General features: G+C 45.2%; 1 protein-coding gene across 1 annotated transcript in view; it reads right to left on the bottom strand.

Annotated features, from left to right (window-relative positions):
• Nucleotides 1-13,362, bottom strand: part of SNTB2 (syntrophin beta 2) — a 116,628-nt gene that overhangs the window by 10,329 nt on the left and 92,937 nt on the right. The window lies entirely within an intron of this gene.

The following is a 13,362-nucleotide window of genomic DNA, read 5'->3' as shown; positions in this document are numbered from 1 at the left end:
AAAAAAAAAAAAAAAAAAAAAAAAAAAAAAAAAGAAAAGGTTTCCTGGAGGAGCTGGGCCTTCAGATAGGCCCTAAAGAACTGGTAAAACTGGCCGGGTACGGTGGCTCACAGCTGTAATCCCAGCACTTTGGGAGGTCGAGGTGGGTGGATCACTTGAGGTCAGGAGTTCGAGACCAGCCTGGCCAACAAGGCAAAATCCCGTCTCTACTAAAAATACAAAAATTAGCCAGGCGTGGTGGCACATGCCTGTAATCCCAGCTACTCAGGAGGGTGAGGCAGGATAACTTCTTGCACCCAGGAGGCAGAGGTTGCAGTGAGACAAAATCACATCACTGCACTCCAGCCTGGGTGACAATAGCAAGACTCTGTCTCAAAAAAAAAGGTAAAACTGGACAGGCAGGGAGGAACAGGCAGAAGGACTGAACTGGGCGAGAAGGAACAACCAAAGGACCAAAGGCAGAGAGGCCTTTCAGGAGCTGTGACATGGTTTGGTTGGCATTTGGGATGAAGATAAAGATTACGTTCATCCAAGTTAAAGGCTATACTCATCAAAAGTCACACATTCAATGCTATCAAAGATACAATTCAAAGGATACCTCTGAATTGACAGGATACAAACAATTTTGGTCATCAAGACCGGCAAATACCCCAGGTGTGGAGGCTTATGCCTATAATCCCAGCACTCTGGGAGGCTGAGGCAGGAGGATCACTTGAGGACAGGTGCGCTAGAGACCAGCCTGGGTAACATGACAAGATCTCATTTCTACTAAAAATAAAAAATGTATCAGGGCATGGTGGTGTGTACCTATAGTCCCAGCTACTCGGGAGGCTTGGGTGGGAGGATCACTTGCATCCAGGAGTTCAAGGTTGCAGTGAGCTATGATCACGCCACTGCACTTTAGCCTGGGTGACAGAGCAATGTCTAAACAATTTTAAAAAGAGAGATTTAGAAGTCCTTTTTTTTGTTTTGTTTTGAGATGGAATCTCCTTTTGTTACCCAGGCTGGGGTGCAGTGGCGTGATCTTGGCTCATTGCAGCCTCAGTTTCCTGGGCTCAAGCAATTCTTCTGCCTCAGCCTGCTGAGTAGCTGGGATTACAGATGCACACCACCACGCCCGGCTAATTTTTTTGCATTTTTAGTAGAGACAGGGTTTCACCATGTTGGACAGGTTGGTCTTGAACTCCTGACTGCAAGTGATCCACCCACCTCGGTCTCCCAAAGTGTGGGGATTGGCCGGGCGCGGTGGCTCACGCCTGTAATCCCTGCACTTTGGGAGGCCGAGGCGGGCGGATCACGAGGTCAGGAGATCGAGACCATCCTGGCTAACACGGTGACACCCCGTCTCTACTAAAATACAAAAAACTAGCCGGGCGAGGTGGCGGGCGCCTGTAGTCCCAGCTACTCGGGAGGCTGAGGCAGGAGAATGGCATGATCTTGGCTCACTGCAACCTCTGCCTCCCAGGTTGAAGCGATTCTCCTGCCTCAACCTCCTGAGTAGCTGGGATTACAGGAGTGTGCCACCACACCTGGCTAATTTATGTATTTTAAGTAGAGATGGGGTTTCACCATGTTGGTCAGGCTGGTCTCGAACTCCTGACCTTGTGATCCACCCACCTCAGCCTCCCAAAGTGCTGGGATTACAGGTGTGAGACACTGTGCCCGGCCCCCCACCCCCCCTTTTTTTTTTTTAGACAGAATCTTGCTGTGTCACCCAGACTGGAGTGCACTGGCACAATCTCAGCTGACTGCAACCTCTGCCTCCCAGGTTCAAGCAATTTCAGTGCCTTAGCCTCCTGAGTAGCTGGGATTACAGGCGGTCACCACCACACCCAGCTAATTCTTTGTATTTTTTAGTTGAGACAGGGTTTTGCCATGTTGCCCAGGCTGGTCTCAAACTCCTGAGCTCAGGCAATCCACCTGCCTCGGTCTCCCAAAGTGCTGGGATTACAGGTGTGAGCCACTGTGCCTGGCCTGAGAGGGTTTTTTTGTTTGTGTTTTTTTTGAGATAAGAGTCTCACTCTATCATCCAGGCTGGAGTGCAATGGCGCAACCTCGGCTCCTTGCAACCTCCACCTCCTGGGTTCAAACGATTCTTATGCCTCAGCCTCCCGAGTAGCTGGGATTACAGGTGTTCACTACCACGCCTGGGTAATTATTGTATTTTTAGTAGACAGCGATTTCACCGTGTTGGCCAGGCTGGTCTCAAACTCCTGACCTGAAGTGATCCGCCCACCTTGGGCTCCCAAAGTGCTTGGCCTCTGAGATTGCTTTATTTTTTATTTATTTATTTATTTATTTTTGAGACAGAGTCTCTCTGTTGGCCAGGCTGGAGTGCAGTGGCACGATCTCGGCTCACTGCAACCTCCGTCTCCCGGGCTCAAGCGATTCTCCTGCCTCAGTCTCCCGAGTAGCTGGGATTACAGGCGTGTGCCACTACGCCTGGCTGATTTTTGTATTTTAAGCAGAGATGGGGTTTCTCCATGTTGGTCAGGCTGGTCTTTAACTCTTGACCTCAGGTGATCCGCCCGCCTCGGCTTCCCAAAGTGCTGGGATTACAGGTGTGAGCCACCACGCCCAGCCATAGGTTAAAATTTATAATTAATACCAGATTCTTCTGAATGAGACTGTGACCTGATCATGTAAATGCTGTGCCAAATAGAATTAATTAAACAGGTTTTCCCTAAATGTTTAGTAGATCATACAGGCAATGATGGCAATGATGATTAAGTGCCTGACACCCCTTACCCTTTTAGGAGTAATGAACCAAAGGGAGATAAGGGAAATAAGCCTTTCACTCTGATTTAACAGCTGTGTGTGTGTGTGTGTGTGTGTGTGTGTGTGTGTGTGTGTGTGTGTGTGTGTGAAGTGGCTCTTTTTTTTTTCTTTTTTTTTAGTATAAATTCCCCATTTAGTAAGAAGAGTGGCCCTTTCTGATGGGATAGCTTCTGGGGCTTATTAGTTGAGCTGTTGCAGGTGGCTCATTATGTCTTGGTTCACTTTTGGATGGCTACATATCCACTATCCACTCCAATTTATAGATAAGTCAGTAAAAAATTCAGCATGTTGATTTTGTTTAACAGGGTTGTTTCCAGAAATAGAAAAAGACACACAATAGCAGCACAATAGTAAGTACTAAAGTTAAAGGGATAAAAAACTACAGTTTTGGCTGGGCACGGTGGCTCACACCTGTAATCCTAGTACTTTGGGAGGCAGAGGCAGGCGGACTGCCTGAGCTCAGGAGTTCGAGACCAGCCTGGGCAACATGGTGAAACTCCATCTCTGCTAAAATACAAAAGAAATTAGCCGGGTGTGGCGGCGTGTGCCTGTAAACCCAGCTACTTGGGAGGCTGAGGCAGGAGAATTGCTTGAACTTGGGAGGCGGAAGCTGCAGTGAGCCGAGATCATACCACTGTACCCCAGCACTCCAGCCTGGGTGACAGAGCAGACTCCGTCTCACAAAAAAAAAAAAAAAATCAAAAACTACAGTTCTTCAGGTATCAAGAGAGGAAGGTACATAAGCACAGGGCTCTGCGGTGGGTGCTTTTATTTTATTTTAGATGGAGTCTCGCTCTGTCGCCCAGGCTGGAGTGCAGTGGCATGATCTTGGCTCACTGCAACCTCCGCCTCCCGGGTTCAAATGATTCTCCTGCCTCAGCCTCCCTAGTAGCTGGGACTGCAGGGGCGCATCACAACGCCTTTTTTTTTTCCAGTAGAGATGGGGTTTTGCCATGTTGGCCAGGATGGTCTCGAACTCCTGACCATAGGTGATTCACCCGCCTTGGCCTCCCAAAATGCTGGGATTACAGGCGTTAGCCACCATGCCCAGCCTGTAACATTCTTTATAGTGATAAGAGTTTCACTGTATGGGACTAACTGATGGCTCTTTAGTCAAAAAACAATTTTTCTTTTCCTGATGACACAAGCATGATATAACTTTAAAAATTCAAGCAACTGGCTGGGCACAGTGGCTCATGCCTGCAATTCCAGCGCTCTGGGAAGCTGAGGTAGAGGACTGCTTGAGGCCAGAACATTGAGATAAGCCTAGGCAACATAGTGAGATTCTGTCCCTACCAAAATTACAAAAATTAGCCAAGCATGGTGGCATACACCTGTAGTCCCAGTTACTTGGGAGGCTGTGGTGGGAGGATCACTTCAGCCTGGGAGGTCCAGGATGCAGTGAGCCATGTTCGTGCCACTGCACTCTAGCCTGGGCAACAGAATGAGACTGTGTCTCTAAAAAAAATTAAATAAATAAATAAATAAATAAATAAATAAAATAAAATAAAAATTCCCACAACATAAAAGTGGTCTATAACTGCAGTTGGATTTAGGGATGGAGAAAAAGCCAGGGATGTCTATGGCCCAAATTACTGAGCAGTAAAAGGCACTGCCCACTTCAACAGCCAAGATAGGCTCTACATCTCCCTCCATTGTTTCCTCTCTTCCATCTGCCCCTCTTCCAGGCTAAGGCCAATCCCCTCACCTATGCCTTGGATTGCATCTACCTCCACCTTTCTAGAAACTGTACAAGACTGATTACTCCTTCTACCTCTTGTGTTTTCAACATGTCCCTCTGAATCAGATCCCTCCCATTCACTTTTAAATGCTCAAGCCTCTCTCATTATTAAAAGAAATGCCACTACTCAACTCTGTACCTTACCTCCAAGGACCACCCACCCTCTTCATATCAAAACTTCTTGACAGAGCTATCTACTCAGTTTGCTCGTGATTCACCTCATGTCCAGTCCTCAGCCCTCTGCAATCTGCCACTGCCATCACATCGTTTTGCATCTCTCCCCAAGGGGCATCAATTATCTCCATATTGCTAAATCCAACCTGCTTTTTCAGCCTCATCCTACTTGGCACTTGTAGTACTAATTGTTGGCTGTCTATCAGCTTCCATTTCTCTATTCTTCTTTATAGGCAAACTCCAATTTTATTCAGGTTTTTACTGGGTCCTAATGTGTTTCAGGGAAGGGTACTCCCAACTTATGGATAGACAACTTCTGGGCCAATCAGAGCATGGGTTTCCCCTGGCGATTGTTCTGGTTCAGACTGGACATATGAGCCAAACTGACTCAATCAGACTGAAAAGATACTATGACTAGGAAGAGAAGGCCCCTCTCTCTTTCACTCTTGCTCTCTCTCTTTTATGCAAGATATTTAATATTTATTCTAGTTTTAGTGGCCACGTCCTATTATTTTTAGCATAAACCATTCCAACTGATACATTTACTCCTACTGACTTTTCCTCCCTTGAAATACTCTTCCTTTGGTTTCCACAGCCCTTACCATCCCCACCAATTCTGGTTTTCCTTTTACTGCTCTGGCTACTACTTCTCAGATTCCTAAGTTGGGGGTTGTGGGGTGGGGCATTAGCTTTTTCACACCACACCACGGGGATGTTATTAAGTGTAAAACATACATTAGAGATGGCTTTCTAAGAAGCTCCCTGATAGTAATAAAGCTAGGAGGAAAACTTGCTCAATAAATAAATCAAAAAACTGGTGTTATAATGAGGTCAACACTGGGCCGGGCACAGTGGCTCACGCCTGTAATCCCAGCACTTTGGGAGGCTGAGGTGGCGGATCACCTGAGGGCAGGCGTTCATGACCAGCCTGGCCAACAGGGTGAAACCCCGTCTCTACTAAAAATGCAAAAAAAAAAAAAAAATTAGCTGGGCACGGTGGTGGGCACCTGTAATCCCAGCTACTCAGGAGGCTGAGGCAGGAGAATTGCTTGAACCCGGGAGGTAGAGGTTGCAGTGAGCCGAGATCACGCCATTGCACTCCAGCCTGGGAACAAGAGCGAAACTCCATCTAAAAAAAAAGGTGAACACTGGTAAATACAACCAGTGTTGTATTTATCCACTTTGTGTAGATAGTACAACCAGTGTATATGTTATCCACTTTATGTCTATTTATTTATATTTATTTTTTTGAGACAGAGTCTCGCTCTGTTGCCCAGGCTGGAGTGCAACAGCATGATCTTGGCTCACTGCAAGCACTGCCTCCTGGGTTCACACTATCCTCCTTGCCTCAGCCTCCTGAGTAGCTGGGTCTAAAGGTGCCTGCCACCACACAGGCGCCCGCCACCACGCCCGGCTAATTTTTTGTATTTTTAGTAGAAACGAGGTTACACTGTGTTAGTCAGGATGGTCTCAATCTCCTGACCTCATGATCCACCTGCCTTGGCCTCCCAAAGTGCTAGGATTACAGGTGTAAGCCACCGTGCCCGGCCTATTTATTTATTTTTGAGACAGGGTCTCACTCTGTTGCCTAGGCTGGAGTGCAGTGCTACAGCCTGGAACTGCAGGGCTTAAGCAATCCTCCCACTTCAGCCACCTGAGTAGCTGGGACTATAGGCATGTGTCACTATGCCTGGCTAACTTTCAAAATTTTTTAGAGACGTGGTCTAACTCTGTTGCCCAGGCTTATTTTATTTTTTATTTTTATTTTTTTTAGAGACAGGGTCTCATTCTGTTGCCTAAGCTGGAGTGCAGTAGTGTGATCACAGTTCACTGCAGCCTCAAACTCCTGGGCTCGAGTGATTATCTTGCCTCAGTCTCCCAAACAGCTAGGACTACAGATGCATGCCACCATGCCCGGCTCATTTTTTTTTTTTTTTTTTAATAGAGATGGGGTCTTCCTGTGCTACTCAGGCTAGTTTCGAACTCTGGTGTCAAATAATCCTCCTGCCTTGGCCTCCCAAAGTGCTGAGATTACAGGCATAAGCCACAGTGCTGGGCCAACTATGTGTTTTTTTAAATGAGAACTGCTGGTGGTTATCAGTGTGTCATGAGGGACAAAGAACCTAATGGCAGAGTTCTATGCTACAGGTCCTGTTTCTGGGGCTCTGGGGGGCTCTATCTAGTGTTTCCAGCAGGTCCCCTGGTCCATCTCTCTAGCAGCCATAGGACTGTGTGTGTTACTCAGAGCAACTCAGAAGGGAGTAGGTCTTTCACGTTAGATCTGGCCTGACTGCCCAGGACTGTCTCAGAGAAAGGCTGGGGCATCCTTCCCAGTGACTGTACATAGGAAAAGCCAGCCCATCAGGTATAAGCAACAGGCTCATTATGCCCAGGGTCACAGAAAAGAACATGACACTGTGTTCTTCTCTTATTGCTATTTGGTCAAAGGCATGAAGTATGTCTTACTTATTTTTCTTTTTTTTTTGAGACGGAGTCTCGCTCAGTCGCCCAGGCTGGAGTGCAGTGGCGCGATCTCGGCTCACTGCAAGCTCCGCCTCCTGGGTTCACACCATTCTCCTGCCTCAGCCTCCCAAGTAGCTGGGACTACAGGTGCCCGCCGCCATGCCCAGCTAATTTTTTTGCATTTTCAGTAGAGACGGGGTTTCACCATGTTAGCCAGAATGGTCTTGATCTCCTGACCTTGTGATCCACCCGCCTCGGCCTCCCAAAGTGCTGGGATTACAGGCATGAGCCACCGCACCCGGCCTTATTTTTCTTTTATTACAAAGCACAGCACTTCATAAATAGTAAAACACTCAGTAAATATTTATTAACTCAACAAATTAGACTGATATTGTATGTCCTTCAGAAGTTTAACCTGGTCATAAGAATGAATCATTTAGAGAAATTTCAGGGCTTAAGGCTCTAGTTTTGGAGCCCAAAAAGGCCCCAATTCAAGTCCTAACCATACTAACACCAGTTCCCATATCTTGAAAATGCAGGTGACAACATCTGCCCCAGAGAGTTGTGTGTGAAGGTTAGATGATGCCTGTATTTCATTATGCCTTATGACAATCCTGATACACACCTATTATTTTTTTGGTTTCTGTCCTTCCTACTTGAAAAACCAGGGCTATACTTACCTTATTTTATTATAGCTAGTAAAAGCACAGAGTATACACTGGAAAATACTTGCCAAGTAGATGAGTAAAAAGGACTCAAGATAATTTCTAAGAAATGGTGAACAATATGGTCACAGAAAACTGTTTCCTCATATATTTTAACAATATAAATCATTTTAAATGCCTGTTTTTCTTCTCTTCTCCCAGATTTTCTTCACTTTTATTAATGTAATTCCTACCTATATTTACAGCTTCTTAGTCTTCATATCATCAAAACTACAGACATATAAAGTACCTTCATAAAGTTCTTGTATGACTTAAAAACTTTAATGGCTTAAATAATTGGTATGATGAAAATAAGCCTTTAAAAGTATACAATTTTTAAAATAGTTTCAAATCCTGTGACAAATGGAAAATGGCTTTATGTACTTGAGGAAGAGAGCTGCATTCTATGCCTACTCATCTTGAAGTTCATATTTGCAAGCAGGAGAAAGTCCTTCTGTACCAGAGGGATCACTGATTACAGTAGAGTTACAGTTCTACAGTAACTATAGTCTAATCAAGGTTTAAAACCAAATGAACATTAGAAAGATTATGCATTGCATTTACTCGTCACATTTTGTAGGTATTCACTGAAATTTTCTAGATGGGTAAACTATAACCAAAACATAGAGACAAGGAATAGCTTAACTGATTTCTTTTTGCCAACTATAGTTTTAACAGACAGTTCTGAATCTCCCAGCAATTTTTTTTTTCTTTTTTTTTTTTTTTTTTTGAGACAGGGTCTTGTTCTGTTGCCCAGGCTGGAGTGCAGTGATATAATCACAGCTCACTGAATCCTTGACCTCTCGGGCTCAAGTGATCCTCCCACCTCAGCCTCCTGAGTAGCTGGGACCACAGGCACACACCACGAGGCCTGGGTAATTTTTTAATTTTTTGTAAAGACAGGGTTTGACCATGTTGCCCAGGCTGAGCTCAAGTGATCCACCTGCCTCGCCTCCCAGAGTGCTGGGATTATAGGTGCGAACCACAGTGTAATCTTTTTAATATTAATATGTAATATTTGTATGTATCTCAGGTGCACATGCAATATTTTGTTACCTGATATTTTGTTACATGTGTAAAATGTGTAATGATCAAGTCAAAGGATTTAGGGTATCCATCACATTGAATATTTAACAATTCTATGTGTTGGGAATATTTTAAGTCCTTTCTTCTATTTGAATTATACAAAGTTAACATTATTGTTAACTATAGTCACCACACTCTGCTCTTGAACATTAGAACTTATTCCTTCTTTCTAATTGTATGTTTATACCCATTAACCAACCCTTCTTCACAGCCCCTCACAACACACCCATCCCAACCTCTGGTATTTATCTTGTACTCTCTACATCCATGAGATCACCTTTTTTATTTTTATTTTTATTTTTGAGATGGAGTTTAGCTCCTATTGCCCAGGCTGGAGTGCAATGGTGAGATCTTGGCTCACCGCAACCTCCGCCTCCCAGGTTCAAGCAATTCTCTTGCCTCAGCCTCCCAAGTAGCAGGGATTACAGGCATGCATCACCACGCCTGGCTAATTTTGTATTTTTAGTAGTGATGGGGTTTCTCCATGTTGGTCAGGCCAGTCTCAAACTGCCGACCTCAGGTGATCCACCTGCCTCGGCCTCCCAAAGTGCTGGGATTATAGGCATGAGCTACCACGCCTGGCCACTATTTTAGCTCCCATGTAAGTGAGAACATGCCATAGTTGTCTTTCTATGCCTGCCTTATTTCACTTAACATAATGACCTCCAATTCCATCCATGTTGCTACAAATGACATGATTGCATTATTTTTTATAGCCAAATAGTATCCCATTGTGTATATATACTGTATTTTCTTAATCCATTTGTCCGCTGATGGACACTTAGGTTGATTCTGTATCTTTGTTATTGTGAATAGTGCTGCAATAAACATGGAGGTGCAGGTATCTTTCTGATATGCTAATTTCTCTTCTTTTGGATAAATAGTAGTAGGATTGCTAGATCATATGGTAGTTCTATTTTTAGCTTTTTGAGAAATATTCGTACTGTTTTCCATAATGGCTATACTGATTTACATTCCCACCAACAGTGTATGAGTTCACTTTTCGGCCGGGTGCGGTGGCTCACACCTGTAATCCCAGCACCTTGGGAGGCTGAGGTGGGCGGATCACGAGGTCAGGAGATCGAGACCATCCTGGCTAACACGGTGAAACCCCGTCTCTACTAAAAATACAAAAAATTAGCCAGGCATGGTGGCGGGCGCCTGTAGTCCCAGCTACTCGGGAGGCTGAGGCAAGAGAATGGCATGAACCTGGGAGGCAGAGCTTGCAGTGAGCCGAGATCGCACCACCGCACTCCAGCCTGGGCGACAGAGCGAGACTCTGTCTCAAAAAAAGAAAAAAAAAAAAAAAAGAGTTCACTTTTCTCTGCATCCTCATCAGCATCTGTTATTTTTTGTCTTTTGAATAATAGCAATCCTAATAGTTACCAAGGTAATATTAAAATACAGCTGTATGGCTTTAAAGGGAAGTTGATTAAAAAAAAATACAGCTATGAATAAGAACAAAAAAGTTTAAAATTACCAAAAAATATGTTTCTTTTGTCTATTTAAAAACATAAGGAAGCAGCTGGCCCTCACTCATCCTTTCCTCTAGCCATCATATTTCAACAACTATGAGCCTGGGAAGCTTTATCCTGCAAAATGAAATGTAGCTGCTAGACACCAAAGAAACAACATGAACTAAAAAATGCTGAAAATCCAAGTTGCACTCTTCATTTTGGGGAGCATATCCCCTTGAATTCTTAAGGACAATACAGTGACCTCAGATGGTAGCAAAGGGCACGAGTGTGCTGGCCTGACCTCTCGAGTGCCCACAGGAACACAGAGCATCCCAGTGTGATTATGGTATAAGCCACCATGCCCCACCTCCAATACTGTATATATTTTTTTAAACCTCATTTACTCTTTTTTTTTCAATAGAGATGAGGTTTCACCATGTTGCCCAGGCTGGTCTTGAACTCCTGAGCTCAAGTGATCCACCCACCTCAGCCTCCCAAAGCGCTGGAATTACAAGCGTGAACTATCATGCTTGGCCCAATACAGAGTTTTTTTTTTTTTTTTTTTTTGAGACAGAGTTTCCCACTGTTGCCCAGGCTGGAATGCAGTGGTGTGATCATAGTGCACTACAGACTCCACCTCCCAGGTTCAAGCAATTCTCGTGCCTCAGCCTCCCAAGTAGCTGGGACTTCAGGCACGTGCCACTATGCCCAGCTAATTTTTGTATTTTTAGTAGAGACGGGGTTTCACTATGACGGCCAGGCTGGTCTCGATCTCCTGGCCTCAAGTGATCTGCCTGCCTCGGTCTCCCAAAGTGCTGGGACTATAGGCATAAGCCACCATTTGCAGCGTTTCTACTTTTGGATACAGTCTCGCTCTGTCTCCCAGCTTAGAGTGCGGTGGCGCGATCTTGGCTTGTTGCAACTTCCACCTCCTGGGTTCAAGCAACTCTCATGCCTCAGCCTCCTGAGTAGCTAGGATTATAGGTGCCTGCCACCACTTCTGGCTAACTTTTGTATTTTTAGTAGATATGGGGTTTCACGATGTTAGACAGGCTGGTTTGGAACTCCTGACCTCAAGTGATCTGCCCACCTTGGCCTCCCAAAGTGCTGGGATTACAGGCGTGAGCCACCGCATCCGGCCCTAGCCTGTATTTTTAAAGGTTTTTATTTTGTCCAAAGCCAAAAACAATTAAAAAAAAGAAAAGAAAAACATTTGCAAATATCTATATGTATACATATATATAAATAGATATAAAACAATATTCCGCCGGGCGCGGTGGCTCAAGCCTGTAATCCCAGCACTTTGGGAGGCCGAGACGGGCGGATCACGAGGTCAGGAGATCGAGACCATCCTGGCGAACACGGTGAAACCCCGCCTCTACTAAAAAATACAAAAAAACTAGCCGGGCGAGGTGGCGGGCGCCTGTAGTCCCAGCTACTCCGGAGGCTGAGGCAGGAGAATGGCGTAAACCCGGGAGGCGGAGCTTGCAGTGAGCTGAGATCCGGCCACTGCACTCCAGCCTGGGCGACAGAGCCAGACTCCATCTCAAAAAAAAAAACAAAACAAACAAAAAAAAAAAACCAATATTCCAAATTCATCACAACTAACCACAAGAGGGCGCTTCCACAATGGAAAGAAACCACCAACCTTATTTCCTTTAGATACTTATTTGAGTAAATGTTGGGCACACATTTTCAAACTTTTGTAAAGGAACTCCTATTTCAAATCCTTTTCCACAGCCATAAGCTTGCTAGATACTCATATTTTAAGGGCGCCCATCCACAACTTAGATTTCAATCTTCTTAACTCGAGAGTCCATGTATCTAGTACTTGGTAAATGAGTCCTTACGTTATTTTTTCTTTTAAGAGACAAGGTCTCACTATTCTGCCCAACTGGAGTACAGTGGCTATTCACAGGCTTGATCACTGTGCAATACAGCCCTGAAATGGGCTCAAGCAGTCTTCCCACCTTAGCCACCCAAGCAGCTGAGACTACAGTGTGTGCCACTGTCTATTTTTTTTTCATATAATTAAATTCATTAATTTATTTTCAGACAGGTTCTGGCTCCCATCACCCAGGCTGGAGTGCCATGGTGCTATCACAGCTCACTGCTCCCTTGACTTCTTGGGCTCAGGTGATCCTCCTACCTCAGCCTCCTGAGTAGCTGGGACTACAGATGTGTGTCACCACTCCTGGCTAAATTTTTGTATTTTCAGTAGGTATGAGGTTTCACCATGTTACCCAGGCTGGTCTCAAACTCCTGGGCTCAAACAATGCGCCAGCCTCAGCCTTCCAAAGTGCTGGGATTACAGGCGTGAGCCACTGTACCCAGTTTCATTTTTCATTATAGAGATAGGGTCCTCAATATATTGCTCAGGCTGGTCTTAAAACTCCTGGCCTCAAGCAATCCTCCTGCCTCAGCCTCCCAAGTAGCTGGGATTACAGGTGTGAGCCACCTTGCCTGGCTAGTCCTTACACTATTAAATGCAGATTAAATGAGAACTGGCCTGGCACAGTGGCTTGTGCCTATAATCCCACTTACTCAGGAGGCTAAGACCAGAGAATAGCTTGAGGCCAGGAGTTGAGACCAGCCAGGACAACAGAGTAAGACCTCATCTCTAAAAAAAATAAATAAACTGAAGGCTGGGCATGGTGGCTCATGCCTGTAATCCCAGCACTTTGGGAGGCCAAGGTGGGCAGATTACCTGAGGTCAGAAGTTCAAGACCAGCCTGGCTAATATGGTGAAACTCTGTCTCTACTAAAAATATAAAACTTAGCTGGGCATGATGGCAGGTGTCTGTAATCCCAGATACTCGGAAGGCTGAGGCCTGAGAATAGCTTGTACCTGGGAGGCGGAGGTTGCAGTAAGCCGAGATCATGCCACTGCACTCCAGCCTGGGCGACAGAGCGAGACTCCATCTCAAAAAAATAAATAAACTGAAAAGGCCAGGTGCCA

The sequence above is a fragment of the Theropithecus gelada genome, chromosome 20 (genome assembly GCF_003255815.1).
Source record: "Theropithecus gelada isolate Dixy chromosome 20, Tgel_1.0, whole genome shotgun sequence".
Classification (NCBI taxonomy): domain Eukaryota; kingdom Metazoa; phylum Chordata; class Mammalia; order Primates; family Cercopithecidae; genus Theropithecus; species Theropithecus gelada.
Note: the sequence above shows the minus strand (reverse complement) of the source record. Positions and strands in the feature narration are given on the sequence as shown.